General features: G+C 27.7%; 1 long non-coding RNA gene across 1 annotated transcript; it reads left to right on the top strand.

The window, feature by feature from the left end:
* Positions 1-7,530: 7,530 nt before the first annotated feature.
* On the top strand, positions 7,531-10,308 carry LOC111215368. Its single transcript, XR_002664356.2, has 2 exons — positions 7,531-9,969; positions 10,062-10,308. It is a non-coding gene; the product is annotated as an uncharacterized LOC111215368 (long non-coding RNA).
* The last annotated feature ends 3,625 nt before the right edge of the window (positions 10,309-13,933 follow it).

The following is a 13,933-nucleotide window of genomic DNA, read 5'->3' as shown; positions in this document are numbered from 1 at the left end:
TTCTCAATCCTTCAACAATGGCCGATTTTGTTACAATCACCGTCATACACACTTCTTCGCGTCGCTTCGTCATCGCCGCTGTCACAATAAATCATTTGACTCTGGATGTGCCATATACTCCAGTAAATCTTTGACTCAAAAAGAGGTGCCTCCCAAAAATATCTCCGCGTTATAGAACATCAATCTGAGATCGAACAAAATAATTTTCTCCAATCTATGGACTTGCCCACTAGATTTCTGAAGTTGAATATTAATGGATGAGTTGGAAATTGTGATTTCTAGAATTATCTTAGAAAATTGGCAACTGCAACTCATTCCAAGGAGAGAAAAGCACGGTACATTGAGGAACTTGGGCGTAACTACTAGTATGTTAACAAAAATGTTAAAGGCTACACTTTAACGTGAAATGATATATAAATTGTTAACCGATAACTTATCCATTTGAAAGTATGCTCCCAATGAATATATCAATGTATATTAACATACTACATGTTTTGTTAGCGAGTTATATTTTCGTATTACACGTTAACATTTTTTTCACATCTAACAAAGCATGTTTCAGTTAATGGAAGCTATCTTTTAACATTTTACCAACTATTTTATAAAGCGGCAACATCCTTTGTAACATCTAATCAAATATGTATCAACTAATACTTTGTAAGATCCTATCAACTATTTATTAGTTAGCGGCATCCACGATTTGGTAACATATAACCAAATTTGTATCAGCTCACAATGCTTAATTTGGAATGACTTTAAATTCCCCATACTGTTCAGCTTTGATCAAACCGCCAAGCGGTTACGGTATATAATCTTGTCGACAGAGAAACACTAATTGGAGCCATGGGCTGCTTTGAATGAATATATCTAGCCAAAAACAGATTCATGGTGGTGGAACGTTGAAGACAAGCTTTAGGCCGAATGCTATCCAACATCGATGTGACGAGGCTTGATGACTGTCTGAATCGGGATGATGTTCTTTCTGTTGGACCATGGAGGTTTCGTTTGTGATTTTCACAAAGGAGGTATGGGAAACGACGACGGCAATAGCATATGGACGAGCAAGAGATGACATCATATGAAGTTTTGTTTATACCTGAAGAAAGAGAGAATAAATCAATTACAGAGATGATAAATAGATGTAAAGTGGGGCTGAAATATTCAAGAAGACACGTGAGAGAGAGATAAAGAAAATGTTGAAAGAGGGCAAAATCGGATTATCAAATAATGAACAGTGTAAAATACAGTGAAGTGGTAGATAGTTAATTATGAATTATTGTAGGTATAGAGAGCCTAAATACTCAAAAAATTAACTGAATTTCCCGTGAGTTTGGCAAGTTTTTTTGGTGAGGTTTCAGTTAATTCTTCAGCTAAGTTGTGTGATACACGAAAATTGAACGAGCTACCGGTAGTTGATGTAATATTTGAGGTTTAATTCCAAATGACTATTCTTACACTTTGTTTCTATCATGAATTCAATATCAAGCTAAGACAAATCGACTTAAATAAAATAAAATAATTAAAATAAAGCAAGTAACATAGTTAGTTTGGTTTCAGATTATAAAAGATGCTAAGTCTAGGGTGAAGGATTAGGTGTCAAGCGATCATAAGCCAAATAACTATTCAAGGAACAATTTCAAACAAGTCTAGAACTCAAAATACACATATAGATCGATCCACTCTCGTGGCATCTCACCTTTTATCAAACAATTCTAACACCTAAACTGTCGTTTGGATTATAATACGAAGACAAACATTAAGTTCAAATTCGATTTTTTCACAAGTTTCCCTAATCTACTTTCGCTGGTTAGGAACAAGTTGTCCATTCATATTGTTTCTAACAACCTAAGCACTTTTGATGATTAGATCGATTAAACCTAGTTTCAAACACTAATGGTTAGTTAAATGTAGACAATAAGCGTAACCATGAATGGAGACAATCACAACAATAATCCTTATTTGTATTTAGCTCATGGATCTAAACACCCTAACACCCTAGACCTAACAATTAACTACTCAGCCATAAACAGAGAAACTACAAAGATAATAGATGAAGAAAACATGTCTGAATCAATAATAATAAGCAAAAAAGGTTTAGAAAACTTCTCCAAAAGATGTAGATATTCTTCTCCCTTAACAAGGTTACAAGTTTTTTCTCTCCAAAATCTCTCTAAAAAGTGGTGTAGTCTTTAAAAAAATAAGAAAATGAATTTTTGCATGTCTATGGCGGCCCATTAGAAAAAAGGAGATCCCTAGGTAAAATCCCAAAATATTGAGAGTTTTTTTAAAAATCTCGAGCAGCTAAAGCATGCACTCGGGTGATCTGCTCTGTTAGAACACCCACCAGGCTGCTCTATCCGGTTTTCAAACGAAAAAAAAAACTCCAATTCTGATTCTCTTCCTCATGTGTCTCTCCAAGAGCCTCTATACCTACTCCAGACCAGAATTGACTCAAAAAGATTTAGAAATACTTGATAAAGACTCAATAAAGACTCTAAAACAATTTAGAAAACATATATACAATGTGTCGAAAACACAACATATCAGTTTTTCGCCCGTTTCTCTTTTGTATTTCGTTTTTGGTTAGCCAGTCAGTCCGACCCGGTAAAGAAGAGATTGAATCGTTTCGTAAGGTTCGTCTAAAGAACAAAGTAAGACATAGCAAACAAAGTAAGACAGAGAAAACTGCTAAAGCTAAGTTCGCTAAAAACTAAATTTCTAAGTGTCAAGTTCGCTAAAACTAAGGCTTCGAATGGTGTAGTGGAAAATTAACAGTTCATCTGCACATATATTCTTCATGTATTAAAATCATTATTCAATTTGTTTGTTTTTCAAATTTATTTAGTAGGAGATCAGCACAAAGTTTAATATATATAAATATATATTATTATTTTTTGAAAAACGTAGATAGATTGCATACAACTTTTGTACACCATACATTTGATGATGTTCACATGTCTAAGTCTGTCCACAAATTTTCCTTACCAAAATCAGACGACCACTCATGCCCAATCATACACTACTGTATATATCATTTGATTTGAAGTATACACTTTGATTAGTTCTTTGAAAACTCGGGATCAGCTGGTTTATGAGGTATAAGGGGTAACATATGTGGAGACATGGAACCATTTGCTGTATTTTTCTGTCGATTTCGCAATGCTTTGGATACAGATCTCGACACATAGAGAGCTGATCCAAGATTGAATTGTGTTTATTAAGAAATCAGATTCATTTATCTGAGGCATATGTTTTTTTTCTTTTTAATTTTGTTAGATTAAAATTTATTTTTTATAAAACTACCTCCAATTGGTTAATAACAGGTTTTCAGGTTTTATCGGATTTTATCGGGTTTTATAGGATTTTTAATTAATGATCTACCAGTTGCACAATGCATCTGAGTAGGATATGAAATTACTACTTGAAACTCAAAACATAATAATAGAACACCTTTTAATTGATTATTTTCTAATAAATTAAATATAAATTCATGCAATTTTTATCAAAATGGTCAACAAAAAGATATATGCGCTTTGAAAAAGCGGATCAAAAATAGCAATAGCTTCTAAATCGTATTGAAACAAAAAAATGTGTAGATTGATGGTTAAAACTATGATACAATATATAGCAATAAAACTCATCTTCAATTTAAAAAAAATGTGTAGTTTGTCTCATTAAATAATTATTATACATCAATATTGTTAATTGTAGTATTGAATAATATTATTAGCTGTTGCTTATTAAGGTTCTTATATGTTTTCTCTCTTAATTAATTTACAGATTTTGTTTTTGTAACTGATTTTTTTTCTACAGTATCCCAACACCTTTTCAAAAACATAGACTTAGGATTCGACTGGTGACCATTCTGGAAACAAGAGGAACAAATAGAAAATGAACGTAAAGGAATAAAAACGAATGATTGTTCTTTCTCAATAACAAGGAATAATTTTGTTATTTATTTCTCTAAAAAAAGAATGGTAGGAAATGAGAAAAAAAATTTATTCATCATGAATTGTGATATTTTATACGAACGTTAAGTAATGCATTATTCCTCATCGTTCTCTAGTCATAATTCATAACCTTAGATTTACAGATTATTTCCTATCAGATCCTTTCCGATCATCTCTTAAATTACTAGTTGACTAGTTGATTTTTTAGCTAAATTAGATTTGAACATTTTCTAATATATAAATATGATTGTTAGTGTGTGCATTCTCATTACACTCTTTTGTCAAAAACATTCTCATTACACTCGTTGTCATTCTATTCTTCTAATATCATCAAAATGACTAGACCCATCATTTGTGTTATCCTTATGGTCGTCTTTGTTTTAGGTGTGCTTTACAAAAAATCTATATTAAAATCAAGTATTTTCTCTTGTATTTTATTTATATAAAAAAAACTGAAATCATGTTTGAATATATTTATTTTAGGTATGGTGGCGAAGGAAACACAAGGAGAAAAGACGTGTCATATAAATATATCTTACGGTAATGAAGATTGTGAATCTATGGCGTGCAATTTTGATTGTGCTTCAAAGTGGAAGGGAATAGGCGTGTGTGTGAGTACAGAAAGTCCAAACTGCATATGCGCTTATCGTTGCCCAAATTGATTTCCTTTGTTATACATAATCTTTCATCAATCACACTAATAAAGTAATGAGTATTAAAAATTTCAAAATTTGATTTGTCCTTTTTTTTATTATTTGAATGCGAGCTCTGATTAAAATAATTTGGTGTGAACTTTAAACTGCTACTACTTTTTAACGTATAGTATAAGTTTGCACAAAATATATAATTTTGAAAAATATCATTTTTATCATTGTGTGGTGTTTTCGAAAACTACAATTTAATCTAATTTTTAACAGCTACCACTTTTTTGAACAGATCATGAACATATTACTCTCAATTAATTTAAAATTAGGTTTGAAAACAAAATAGTCGAGAGATAACAATCCCATCACGATCATGAACAGCTTGCCGGAAATAAAATGGTCCTCGACGGAATTCTAAATGAGCTGCGACAGTTGCTAGTATTCATCTCATCCTTCGATTCCTAGCCTCATAGTTTCACCCTCATTCTCCATTGCATCCACAGTCCCCGCAACTTCTATGGCTAACTAAATGGCTCTCGATTTATGTATTCTTTCAGTTTTTGTTGTTTACTTCCAAAACGTCTGAATCTGAGTGTGCCTATAAAAGACTATATATCTCTTCTAAACTATCGATTTGTTCCTGTTTTATTCATATATAAATAAACATCATTGAATTATAGTATGTGTACATATAGTAGTCATTAGTCATGAGTAATATAAGTTTGCAATTAAGATTATGTTTCCTACAATCTTACTATTGTTCCCCGTTAGTCCTGTTACAGTTTAAATGGTGACCGTTTATCGTGGAATATCTGACAACAAGCCAAGACATGTTTTCCAGAAAATTTTTAAGTGAATTCCCGTGAGTTCTGCAAGTTTTTTGGTGAGGTTTCAGTGAAGTATTCAGCAAAGTTTGTCGCCCGTTTCTGTTTTGTATATCGGTTTGGTTACCTGGTTGACCCAGTTTGAGTTTGGTTGATTTGGTTTAATTGATTTACCCTCTTTGGTTTGCTTTTTATTTTGTTTCTTCCGAAACGATTATAATCTCATGTTTTCTTTTGAGTACGAGTTAACTCATTGCGAGTAACCGAAATGACATAGAAACAGCAATATGTGAAGTTCTCCATGGATGATTATATTCTTGTCCATACCTAAACAATATGTTCACATTTCCAAGTCTGTCCACAAATTTTCCTTACCAAAATCAGACGACCACTCATGCCCAATCATACACTACACTATATATCATTTTCTTTGAAGTATACACTTTAATTAGTTCTTTGAAAACTCAGGATCAGCTGGTTTATGAGGTATTGGGGGTAACATATGTGGAGATATGGAACAATTTGCTGCATTTTTTCGTCGATTTCGCAATGCTTTGGATACAAATCTCGACAAAGAGTGAGTTGCTCCAAGATTGAGTTGTGTTTATTAAGAAATCATATTCATTTATTTTAGGCCATGTGTTTGTTTCTTTTAAATTTTGTTAGATCCAGATCATTTTTAACAAATATTATCTCCAATTGGTTAATAGTAGATTTTTGGGTTTTTACCGGGTTCTATTAGTACCGGGTTATATACAAAACATCGGATCTATTGGTTTGACAATATGCGTCTGGGTCGGATATGAAATTGCTACTTGAAACTCAAAACATAATAATCTAACAACTTTCAATTATTAATTTTCTGATAAAAATTATAAATTCATGCAAATTTTATTAAAATAGTAGACAATAAAAAGATATCCGGGCTTTGAAAGAACTTATCAAAAGATAGCAGTAACTTCTAAATCAAATGGAAAGAAAAACATAGTTAATGATTATAACTATAATACAAACATATGAAAATAGAAACTCATTTTCAATTCAAAAAATACAATTCATATCGTTATTACATCTCAATAATGAGAAAATGATTCTTCAATATAAAAATATATAATATTAAATCATACATAACTTCTTAAATTTTTTTTTGAAAAATTGACAAAAACATTAAAACTAAATTGTTAATATTTAAAACAAAATAAAATAAAATATAGTTTTTAAATCAATTTTGAATCAATAAATGAAAAAAAAAAATTTACGCTTTCTAAGCACAAATCAAAATCTAGTCTTACATATTAGAAGTCATGACTTATTTCATATGTAATTTTTTTTATATGGACTATCCCTTAGAAAATTACTTTAATGAATTTTAAATACATATTTTAATTATTATAAAAAATCAAATAGATATTCCCATATTTTCTTTGAGTTACATCTGAATAAAATCTTTGCATGTCTTTTTATTTACGATATACTTCATTTTTCATCAAAGCAAAAAAATTAAAATACTTAATTACTTTCATATTTATTTAAAATATAAATGTACTTTCCTGTTTCAGTTAAACAAACCTTTTAAATATTTAATTAATTTCGTAATTATTTAAAATACAAATGTATATTCATTTTTGCTAAATTAAATATTTTAGGTATCTAACTAATTTTGTAATTATATTAAACTCATTACGATTTTGTATTAAATTTGTGATATTAATTTAGCATAATACTTTGTAGGAAAATAAAAATACCACATTCATAGTGCCATTTTTTATGTTTACATTAACTACTTTTACCCTCACTTTTAATGAAGGGTAAAAAATATTTATAACCCTATGGTTATCAAATCTAGACTTAGGGTTTAGAGTTAAGGGGTGAGGTAGGGTTTTTGAAATGTGAAATTTAGGATTCTAATAAATATATAAATAAATACTCAAAAATATTTAAATTTTTAAAAAATAGTTTCAAAATCATTTTTGATTTTCAAAAAGAAATTTTGAAAAAAAATTCGAAACAAATAATTTATTAAAAAGTTTGAATTTGAAAAAAGTATAATTCGAAACACATACAAAAATTTATAGTTTTAATTTATTTAAATAATTATTTGTATATATATAAAGAACAAGCGTATAAGATTCTTTTGCCACTTAATGAAAAATATATTTTTGAAAATGTCTCTTTAGTGATGGTAAACATGAATAATGGTACCAAAAAATGGTAGACATGAAAATTCCCTTATTTTTTTAATTATTTTTTTTTCTTAAACACTTTAGATTTGTTAATTTAGAATTTTTACCATACTGTTGAAAATATGCTATCAATATGAATGATCGGTCTACAAAAGCTATTTTGAAAATACATTTTGTTTTTGTTATTAAATATAGTGGTTGGTTTAATTTTATATTTCAATAATAGAAGTATATGATTGCTTTGTTAACGGAAATATAATCAAGCTTATTTTTTATAGAACATTTTCATATATTATTCATTAATGTAATTGTTTTGTTTTTTTTTATCTTGTGCAATTTTGAAAGTGCAATAGATAGTGTACCAATTTATTTCATTAACATAAATGACAGATAAATGATTGAAAAAATATATTTCATATGAATAGTTTTATTTTCAGTATGTTTATTATTAAATATAATATATATTAACGTGATGTAAGATAGATGTAGAATTCCAAATAAAAGTTTTTAACATTTAAATATTCATTGTATATAATTCAAGAGTTTTGGGATAGAAAATTCTAAATCATCAACAGACAACATAAGAAATCTCAAAAAACATAGATAGAAAAAAACAAGAAAATTCATGTTTGAAAAGACAAAAACAAACACAATGCATTACAATTTATGTTTTAATAAGTTAACCGAAGCAGACATTTAATAAATTACACTTATAGGTTATTCAGTCAAAAATAATAATTTATACAAATAATTCGATTTATTATGATCGAAACCTAAAAAATACAAGTATAATCTTAAGGAAACTAATATCTAAATTAATATTAAATTGAACAGAATTTATCGTAAATATCACATAATGTAAGGTTTTAGTTACTGTTCATATTTTAATAAGAGAGATATCACTAATAATTTGAAACATTAAATTGAATTACTGCATGCATACTATAAAATTGTTGTGTTTGAAAATATTATATTAAACTATTAGTAAAATGATAAATATTAATATTATACACCACTAACATGTAAATCAAATATTTATATGTATAAATGAAAAAATGCCAGCACGGTTTTGCGTAGCATTGCGATTTTTGTCCGGGCCGAACCGAGCCAAACCGAATTTTTTAGTTATCGGTTCGGTTTTGGTTTTGAGTTTGGTTTAGTTTGGTAGGATATTGAAAAATAATTCATTTTCGGTTCTGTTCGGTTTTTTATTTTCAAAAATAAAATAAAAAACCAAAAAAAAACCCTGAAAATAACTGAAAATATCCGAAAAACCAGACTGAATTTAACCAAAACCCCAAATATATCCGAATTTAACCGAAATAACCAAAAATATCCGATTTTTTTTTTGGAAAATTAGACCGGAATGAACTGAAAACAAAAAAAATGGTTATTTTTGGAAATAATTTTGAAAACCGAAATTAACTGATAACCGAACCGAACCAAAATTTAATTCGGTTAATTTCAGAATTGGTTTTCACAATTTTGGTTAACCAAAAACCGATGGTGCGGTTCGGTTTCGGAAAACCAAAATTGCAGACCTAGTTGCGCGGATCAAAATCTAGTATACTATTAAAACAAAATCATTATTCGTACCTAAATTTAACTTATCGTGTGATATTATCCAATTCAAACTCTTATATTCACTATGCATCATAATATGACTCCATCCAACTTACTTATTTAACTAAATATTAAAAAAATAACTAAAAAGTTGTTTCGTTCAAATTTTTCTAATATTTTAATCTAATAAAAGTCTACTATATATTTTTTTATAAAAACTAGAAATCCACGGTTTTTTTAAAGATATTAAATTTGGTAAATATATAAATAAGTAAATAATTTCGTTATTATTATTAAATAATTATTATATATCAATATTTAATTTTGACTCATTACATGATTATTATAGATCAATATTGTTATTCGTAGTTTTGAATAATATTATTAGCTGTTGCTTATTAATAAGGTTCTTATATGTAATGAGTCAATATTTAATTTTGACTCATTACAGATTATATCCTATCAGATCATTACAGATTATTATATCAATATTAAATAATTATTATATATCAATATTTAATTTTGACTCATTACAGACTATATCCTATCAGATCATTTTCCGATCATGTCCTAAATTACTAGTGGACTAGTTGACTTGTTGATATTTTAGCTAATTTGGATTTGAACATTTTTTAATATTATATATATACATATGATTGTTCATGTGTGCATTCTCATTACACTCTTTTGTCAAAAACATTCTCATTACACTCATTGTGATTTTATTTGTGATTTTGTTCTTCTAATATCATTAAAATGACTAGACCCATCATTTGTGTTATTCTTATGGTCGTCTTTGTTCTAGGTGTGCTTTACACAAAATCTATTTAAAATCAAGTATTTTCTCTTGTCTTTTATATTAAAAAACTGAAATAATGTTTTATATATTTATTTTAGGTATGGTGGCGAAGGAAACACAAGGAGAAAATACGTGTCATACAAATATATCTTATGGTAATGAAGGTTGTGAATCTATGGTATGCAGTTTAGACTGTGCTACAAATTGGAAGGGATTCGGCGAGTGTGTGAGTACAAAAAGTCCAAACTGCATATGCGCTTATCCTTGCCCAAATTGATTTTATTTGTTATCCATAATCTATCAACAATCACATTAATAAAATAATGAATAATAAAAATTGCAAAATTTGATTTATCTTTTTTTTGTTTGAATGCAAACTCTAATTAAAATAAGTTTATGTGAACTTTAAACTGCTACTTTTTAACAAATATTAGAAGTTTGCACAGAATATATAACTTTGAATAATATCATTTGTGTCATTGTGTGGTACTATTTTCGAAAGCTACCATTAATCTCATCTTCAACACCTACCACCAATTTTAAACAAATCATGACCATATCTATACAAAAAAAAATAAAGGGAAATTGCACGCCATGCACTAGACTTTTACCCTAATTAACCAAATATTTTAAATTCCACACTGTGATACATTTTTCCATAGACACAAACTAGTCACATCATAGGTATTTTTATTTTTTAGAGCCTTAAACCAATTCACCCTACAATAAAAATGATAATTCTGAAAAATCTACTTAAACTAAGTTATTACACCCATTCATTAATTATATAAAAGTCTATTGGACCAATTCACTAAGAAATATAACATACAAAAGTATCGGTAACACAGAATCTTATCAAGATCTTTCTCTTAGATTTAGGTAATTGATAAATGTTTTTTTTTTATCTTTTTGAAAGTTTGTGACATATCTAGTCTATTAAAAAACTTATGTCCTTTTAGATACTTACCAAATACTATTTGACATATCTGGTTACTTTTGTGGTTTCAAATCAATCAGTCCAAATACAATAACGAATAACCTCCGTTTCAAAAATCATGTTTTAGAGAAAAAAAATATTTCAAAAAACTATATTTTTTATATTTTCAATACAATTTTTATCAACTAATAATGAAAGATTGTAAAGTTCAAAAATATTAATTGAATCTCTTAAAATTTTATTGGTTTAAAAATATAAGAAATATAAACTTACAAAAAACTATGCATTTATAACTAAGTTTTAATATACTTTATTAAAAATATGAAAATTTTAAAACATGTATTATATTGAAACGAAAAGAGTATATTCTATTTTAGTATATCATACATTAGTATATTAGAAATATGTTTTTATCCCATGTGGTAATATATTACTCATTTTCCTAATTTATTTGTTTTGGCTTCTCAAAAATGGCTGTTTGATAATTTCAAATATATAAATAACAGCCAATCAAAAAACTATATATTTTTTAAAAATTGTTAAACTATCCTAGATTTTCACAATTCTAATAATATATAATATTCATATATCAAAATAAACAGGTGTTAAAAGTATACATTTAAAATCGACCATAAATTTATATAAATATCTTATCTAAGTTACCAATTTTTATAACAAAGAAATAAGATTTTTTTTCAAATATATATGTAATAATATATATTAAAAAAGTTTCTCATTTTTTTAACACTGGATATATTATGCTATTACAAAGAGAAATATTACAGACGATTCTACAGCCGACAATTCTACCTGCCTTACGAAGATTCACGTCTGACTGCATCACCTGAGCCGCCCTATCGGATCCACCCTTGACGATACTCTTTGCGCCATGCTGCAAATCTCTTGTAAACCGTTTCTCCATTAATTCACATAATTCCGCTTTCTCCGGGAATCGAAAGCCGTTTAAATAAGTTTCGCATTTAATAAAATCATAATATCTTTATACCAAGAAATCAATTTGTTTTGTGGTTTAGTCAATCATATTATTTATTATATATCTTAAACAAAAATTTTATACCATATAATTTACTTTATATTTCTCTAAAAATACTTTAGTCAATACTCTTATTTCTCATACAAAATAATTTTGTTTACGAAAATATTATACCAAAAATATAACATTCGTTTGAGCACCTTATTTTTAAAGGCAACTAAATTTAAAAAAAAAATCAAAAATTTAATATTCTTATATTTTCACTTTAATTTTTTTTTTTAAATATATCATATATTGTTACAAAATATTTTAACAAAAAAAATTATAGATATGCTATTTAAATCCACTAATTTTATTAACTTTAATAGATTTCAAAACTCATTTAAAAGTTAGAATATTTCATACATTATGTAATACTATCTCATCTTACATTATATAGTTCCAAATATTTACAAAATCAAAGATTATACAAACACTTTAGAAACCATATCTAAAAAAGAAAAATTATATATATTTTTTTTTTGTCATCAAGATACAGACTCATACTGACTCTGTGAACCAAACTGGGTGATCTGCACTCATGTGAACGACGAAAGACGGTTGATTTTGAGCACTGCGTGCTAGACTATCCGCCTTTGAATTGTGCGTCCGTGGTACATAGATGAGCTCTGATCGGGTGAAGCTCTCCTTCAGGATCTTGATATCTTCCAAATAATTTGCAAAAGCTGGTCATTCCTCTGGTTCTGAAACCATCTTCACCAGTTGAGAATAATCCGTTGCAAACGTAACTTGAAATTAACGCAAGTTCTTCATATATTCCATTGCCCATAATAATGCTTCCATTTCTGCATGGAGAGGCGAGAGAGTAGCCCTCACATTTCGAGCCCCCAACAAACCATCAAAACCTTCCAGAGTACTGAACCAACCTTGTCCTGAAAAAATAACACCCTCCTTCCACGAGCCATCCGTAAAACACCATCTTCCTGGGATCGACGACAGTACCGTAGCTATTGATGGTGATGGTGTCCTCTGGTCATTCTTTACTTGTGCCTCAGCCCACAATGTGGATTCTGTTTTAGCTAATTTTAGCGTGTCCATAGGATCCATGTCCCAATTACCGAAAACCTTATTATTTCTACCTTTCCAAATGTACCAAAGTATCCATGCAAATTGATGATCTGTTATTTAATATAGGCTTAAAAGTTATTAAAAAACTTTGTAAATATCTTATATATTAAAACAGAAGTCACAACCTTGATTCATGTGTGATTTTAAAAAAAATGGATCTAATGGACCTATTTTTAGAAAGTCATGTTACATTTAATCTATAATCTTATCATTTAAATTTTGGACCTACCAGAAATTTTTATTGGGCTATCAATAATTGAATTTAAACAATAGATGATCCATTGGATTTATAGACAGTATAAATTAAATAGATACAATTTCATGTTGTAATACTATACTTCTATATGTTAATTATTTAAATATTAGTCGATGTTAACTTTTAAAACTATAAATATTTTTTAAAAATAACAAAAATAATGTTATCTAACAATGATTAATCTTTACTACCTTAAACCAATGAAAACAAATTTTAAACTATATATTTTATTTTAAACTTTAAACAAAAACTAAATGTTTAATTATTTACTCGATAATATAAATCTATGAAGATAAAATTTTAATTTTTAAAAAACTTTCTAAATTTGTGAAATATTACAATATCTTTTAATATGACAATAAAATAATACTTTACTAATCTTTATATATATAGTTACGATTTTAATAATGAAATAATAATCCGAAAATATATATATATAGAAGAAGATACAAATATTTGTGAAAATTTGAAACAATTTATTCAATGAAAAATATACCGTAAACTTATTTTGTTTTAAAAATTGATAGACACATATATATTACAATATATACCGATTTAGAATTGAAAACAAAATGTTTATATAAAAATAAATGAAAACAAAAACCCGCGCAACCTTATTAAAGTAGAAGTACTTTTAAGAAAAAATTGGAAACAT

The sequence above is a fragment of the Brassica napus genome, chromosome A4, assembly GCF_020379485.1.
Source record: "Brassica napus cultivar Da-Ae chromosome A4, Da-Ae, whole genome shotgun sequence".
Classification (NCBI taxonomy): domain Eukaryota; kingdom Viridiplantae; phylum Streptophyta; class Magnoliopsida; order Brassicales; family Brassicaceae; genus Brassica; species Brassica napus.
The sequence above is the reverse complement of the archived record's forward strand: the minus strand, read 5'-3'. Positions and strand labels throughout refer to the sequence as shown.